Source organism: Rhinatrema bivittatum, chromosome 2 (assembly GCF_901001135.1).
Source record: "Rhinatrema bivittatum chromosome 2, aRhiBiv1.1, whole genome shotgun sequence".
In the NCBI taxonomy this organism is placed as follows: Eukaryota; Metazoa; Chordata; class Amphibia; order Gymnophiona; family Rhinatrematidae; genus Rhinatrema; species Rhinatrema bivittatum.
Genome location: NC_042616.1, coordinates 51559741 through 51565740, shown reverse-complemented (window position 1 = coordinate 51565740; position 6000 = coordinate 51559741). Strand labels below are relative to the sequence as shown.

The following is a 6000-nucleotide window of genomic DNA, read 5'->3' as shown; positions in this document are numbered from 1 at the left end:
TGATTTCATTTTTTTGTAAATGATATTCAATAATCAATAAAGTATAAATTATAAAAAACAAAACAAAACAAAAACGTGTTACAAGGGGTTGTACTGAGTTAGGAACATCCCCAACATCTTTATGGAAGGCGGCCACCGCACTAACATGGATTCTGATGGAGGAAGTTTTTAGACCTGACTCAAACAAGTGCCAGAGATAGTCCAGAAACTTCATGATTGGACAGGTAAAGGGGTCAAGGGATTGAGAAGAGCACCATGACTGAAACCTGTTCCATTTGTAAGAGTAAGATTTTCTCGTGAAAGGCTTCCGAGAAGCAATAAGGATACGGGAAACTGATTCAGAAAGGTTACGTGGCTGAAGGATTAACCTTTCAACATCCATGTCGTCAGGGACAAGGCTTGAAGATTGGGGTGGCGCAGGCACCCGTCGTTTTGTGTAATCAGAAGCGGGTCCTTTCCCAAGGGAATGTGCCTGCGAATGGAGAGATCCTGAAGTATTGGAAACCACACTTGGCGAGGCCAGTGAGGGGCTATCAGGATCATAGTTCCCTTGTCCTGACGTAACTTCACGAAAGTCTTCGAGAGAAGTGGAAGTGGAGGGAATTCATATAAGAGACCTGTCACCCACGAGAGGGAGAACGCATCTCTTGGTTGTGAGTGTTGGCTGCGAGTGAGGGAGCAAAAGTTCTCTACTTTGCGGTTTTGACATGTTGCAAAGAGATCTATATGAGGGTAACCCCATTGTTGGAAGATCGAGTCCGCTACTAAGGGGTTGAGAGACCACTCGTGCGGTTGAAAGCTTTGACTTAGCTTGTCTGCCAACACAATGTCCAGTCCCGACAAGTAGGTGGCCCTGAGGTACATCGAATGGGAGAGGGCCTCTGCCCATTTCTGCGCAGCTTCCTGGCACAGTAGGTAGGAGCCTGTCCCTCCCTGTTTGTTGATGTACCACATGGCCACCTGGTTGTCCATCTGAATCAGGATGACTTGGTTGGAGAGGCGATCCTGAAATACCCTAAGAGCCTGATTGCTTGCAGCTCCAGGAAATTGATTTGGTGTTTGGCTTCCTCTGGAAACCAAGTTCCTTGTGTCTGCAGATTGGCCACATATTAATCCAGACAATACCATCATAGGACCCAACATCAACTACAACATCCGGAGCTTAATCACCTGCTCTTCTTCCACTGTAATATCTCCATCATCTGGCAGCAATGTCCCTCCGTGGTCTATGTAGGACAAACAGGTCAATCTATAAAGAAAAGAATAAATGAACATAAATCTGACATTAGAAATGGCAACATCCAGAAACCAGTAGGAGAACATTTCAGTCTTCCAGGACATTCTCTATCTGACCTTAATGTTGCCATACTTCTAAAGAGAAACTTCAAAGGAACACTCCAGCCTAAAACTGCTGAATTGGAGCTCAGTAAAAAACGTAACACCAGCACCCAAGGACAGAACAGAGCCAGTCACACTTATTATCTAAGAACTTAATTGTTATCAGATCATTCTGACAGTTTACACTTACCTCAGTTGACAATTGACTATACTATACGGCAGGGGGGAATGAAGAAAAGAGGATTTATATTCAGACAACAATCAGCAAGGACTGAATTGCACAGGCTGGGTAAACAAGAGAAGAGACGGCTGAGGGGCGATATGATAGAGGTTTTTAAGATCATGAGAGGTCTTGAACGAGTAGATGTGACTCGGTTATTTACACTTTCGAATAGTGGAGGGACTAGGGGACATTCCATGAAGTTAGCAAGTAGCACATTTAAGACTAATCGGAGAAAATTCTTTTTCACTCAACGCACAATAAAGCTCTGGAATTTGTTGCCAGAGGATGTGGTTGGTGCAGTTAGTGTAGCTGGGTTTGGATAAGTTCTTGGAGGAGAAGTCCATTAACTGCTTTTAATCAAGTTTACTTGGGGAATAGCCACTGCTATTAATTGCATCAGTAGCATGGGTTCTTCTTAGTGTTTGGGTAATTGCCAGGTTCTTGTGGCCTGGTTTTGGCCTCTGTTGGAAACAGGATGCTGGGCTTGATGGACCCTTGGTCTGACCCAGCATGGCAATTTCTTATGTTCTTAATTAAGAGTGGGAGTAGCTTGCTTATTGCAGCAGTTACTACCCCTAACCAATGAACAGGCCAATACAGTAAAGTTTGCGGTGTCCTGTGCACGCGATTCAGTAAAACAAAATATTTAAATTAGGGCCCATGGTAAAAAGAGGCGCTAGGGACACTAGCGCGTCCCTAGCGCCTCTTTTTGGACAGGAGCGGCGGCTGTCAGCAGGTTTGACAGCCGAAGCTCAATTTTGTCGGCGTAATTTTGCCGGCGGTGGTTCTCGAGCCCACTGACAGCCACGGGTTCGGAAACCGGACGCCAGCAAAATTGAGCGTCCAGTTTTCAATCCGCAAGCCGCGGGCTGATTTTAAAAATTTTTACTTTTTTTTAACTTTTGGGACCTCCGACTTAATATTGCCATATTAAGTCGGAGGGTGCACAGAAAAGCAGTTTTTACTGCTTTTCTGTGCACTTCTCCAGCGCCGGCAGAAATTAATGCCTACCTTTGGGTAGGCGCTAATTTCTTAAAGTAAAATGTGCGGCTTGGCTGCACATTTTACTTACTGTATCGCGTGGGAATGACTAATAGGGCCATCAACATGCATTTGCATGTTGCGGGCGCTATTGGTCTCAGGGAGGTTGGACGCACGTTTTCGACGCACTATTACCCCTTACTGAATAAGGGATAAAGCTAGCGCGTCAAACGCGCGTCCAATCGCAGGTTAACAGTGTGTTCCGCCCATGATCGTATCGGGGCTAGATGTAAAAGTACAGTTTTCATCCACGGGAACCCCCCTGACCCACAATAATGGATGTAAAGCAGAATTACGACATTCCCCATACAACTCACCCTCAGTCATCTCAGTAACAGCAACTCAAACTCCTTCTACTACCAGGCTCAATAGCCCTACTTATGAAAAGACAGCAGTTTACCACCAATGCATGTTCTCTTGAGAAAACACAACAAATAAGACTGATATAAATGCTTACATGCTAGTAAAATATCTCACCTCAGTAACACACACAGAACTGATCTAACATGCTCCCAGGATTTTTTTTATTTATTTATTTATTTATTTATTTATTTAACAGTTTTATATACCGACCTTCATAGTAAATAACCATATCGGATCGGTTTACATTTAACAAGGGGTATAACTGGAGTAACAATTCAATTGAACGAAGATAACCATAAGTGGGAATAAGTCAAAGTTACAATCAACAGGGGAGGAGAACTTGGAAGCTTGCAACAAGCTGGAAGGAAGATAAGGCAGGAAGAAATTATAACGTATTACAATGTATTACCAAAGAGCATACGGGTTAAAGCTTAAAAGGTGCTTTAACCTGGAAGTTTAACCTAGAAGTTTCAGAGTCTGCAGTTATGCACATAAACTAATCCGCACTAATCCTGTTTGAGTGTATTGTGGAATACACTCAAACAGGAGCAACCCTATGTATGAAAAGGCAACACTACAAATATTAAATCAGGCCCTAAACACCAATTCACCTTCAATTAGGAAAACAGAACTAGCAAGCAGCTATAGATCCCCACACAGAAATAATTGTAAAACTATACTAATAAGCAGAATAAATATTTCAAAACAGCTATGAACAGAATAACATCCAACAATTAAAAACCTCATAAAAACTTAAAAATTCTCCAAACACCAATAAAATATTTTAAAAAAGCAGACATCACATAATATTAAATAATTAAAATGGCAGTCAATCAAGAAAAATAAACTTAAAAGCCACCGTTACTTAACCCCTCCAGCAGCTCTCCTATTCCTCTTCCATGCAGGCCGTGGCACACACCAGAGGCAGCAGTAGTGGCTAAGTTCTATACTCATGGTCCTCTTCCTTAGGGGCAATGACCAGTCTCTCTGTCTCACACATACACCATACCAGTCATGCCCCCATGACCAGTTTCTGTCTCTCACACACCAATCATCTCCCAACCAGTCTTTGACACACACACACCAGTCACCTTCCTGAAGTTTCTCTCATGCATACACACACACACAAGCTTCCCACTCCTGTGTTCTATTTTACATACGGGCTTCTCACTTCCATACTGTGTCTCACACACATCCAGGTTTCTCACTCCCATGTTCACTCTTTCCACATGCACATTCTTCTCATTCCCTTAATCACTTTCTGTCTCTTACACACACAAGCATCAGTCTCTCTCTCATTCCCATGCTCACTCTCTCCACATGCACATTCTTCTCATTCCCTTAATCACTTTCTGTCTCTTACACACACAAGCATCAGTCTCTCTCTCATTCCCATGCTCACTCTCTCCACATGCACATTCTTCTCATTCCCTTAATCACTTTCTTTCTCTCACATACACACACACACACTAGTCTCTCTCTCTCACACCCCGTGACCTTACCAACCAGTCTCTCTCTCATGCATGCACGCACACACACACACAGGTTTCCCACTCCCATGCTCTCTTTCACCTATACAGGCTTCTCACTCCCATGCTGTGTCTCACATACCCAGATTTCTCACTTCCATGCTTTTTCTTTCTCTCTCACACACACCAGTCACCTCCCTGACCAATCTCTCACTCTCTCACACACACTCCAGTCATCTCCCTGACCAGTCACGTTTATTGTCTCTCACATATACTGGTCTCTCTGACCAGTTCCTCTCAATCACACACATGCTCTTCTCTCACACACTTACACCCATGCTCTCATCAAATACATGCTGTCAATCAAATACATGCTCTCACTTACAGGCTGGCTGTCTTCTCTCTCCCCCCCCCCCCCAGCACAAATGGTAGCTGCAGTAGCCTCCTCCAGCCCCTGCAGGCTAAGAAAGAAGAATCCCATCGGCCGCGGGAGGCCTATACTGCAGTGTCCTTTGCCGATTGCTCCGGGCCACGCTACTGCGCGGGGGCAGATACTGCCGCCGCCACTTTTCCACGCGGCACGGCTCTTTCTCCTTCCCGCGCACCGCCCTGGGCATCACTTCCTGTTCCGGGGCAGCCGCAGGAGCCGCAGCTTCCTCTAACACCGCCGCCGTTCCCATTGGGCTCGAGCGTGCTGTTAGCCCGGCGGCAGCGGGGGAGCACGCGACCCACCGGTGGGGAAGCGCTGAAGCAGAGGGAATACACGGCGATCGCGTCATTTTCACAGAGGGCACCAGAAGCCGCCATGTATTAAACGCACGGCAGGGCTCGCTATCCGTGAGTTAGGGCGCCGTGCGGTTTTCGCGGTCTCGCAGTCGCGGGAGAGCAGCCTGGGCATCTGGGCCCCGCGTAGCTGACGCTCCCTGAGAGCCATCCAGTTATGGAGGAGGGGAGGGGGCAGCAAGCGAGGAATGAAATTCGAGGCACGGGCAGACGCGTTTGGGGCAGGGGTCCCATTTGCTGGGACCCAATGAGCCCCCCCCTGAAGCTGGGGGCAGCGCCTCATCTGCTTGTTAGGGCTTTCTCTCTGTCTCCTTCCTTGTCTGTGACTGTGTGTGTGTGTGTGTGGTTACCCCCCTGTCTCTCCGGCTGGGCTTGCACTGGGGGATTTGGGTGGCTTTCATGATTTCCGTATTTCTGTTCTAATATTGGAGTGACTCTTGTTCTGTTTTAGCTTTATGGATGCGAGGAAAGGAAGCGGAGCCCTGGCTGAGCCCGTGTTCCCCTACCCTTATGGTTTCTCTTGGGGGCGGTGTCGCCAGCTGGGTTTGTTTTGCACAAACCTTGGTAGGGAAGAACCTCGCTCGTAAGATGGTGGGATCTCAGTCTCGCAGATTCGCTGCTGGTGTTCTTCTTAATACTTGCACTGTGCCAGACAGAACAGCCTCCTGGAGCTCATAGGGTGTCATATGTACAGCCAGCATCTCAGTGGGCACCTTGGTAGTTCTTTTCAATCAGGCTGGCAGTGCCCAAGGCAGCTGGTACAATTGTTTCTTTTCGCCACAT

The 6000-nt window shown here is 46.5% G+C and overlaps 1 protein-coding gene across 8 annotated transcripts in view; it reads left to right on the top strand.

Moving 5' to 3' along the window:
* The first annotated feature begins 4916 nt into the window (after positions 1-4916).
* The window catches only part of LOC115083936, a 78322-nt gene continuing 77238 nt past the window's right edge, over positions 4917-6000 (top strand). For 4 of the 8 annotated variants that reach the window (XM_029588069.1, XM_029588072.1, XM_029588070.1 and 1 more), the window contains exon 1: positions 4918-5271. The gene's annotated coding sequence lies outside the window, so the exon portion shown is untranslated. Of the gene's footprint in view, positions 5272-6000 lie in introns of all 8 variants that reach the window. The other 4 variants (XM_029588074.1, XM_029588073.1, XR_003854427.1 and 1 more) reach the window with 3 other exon arrangements.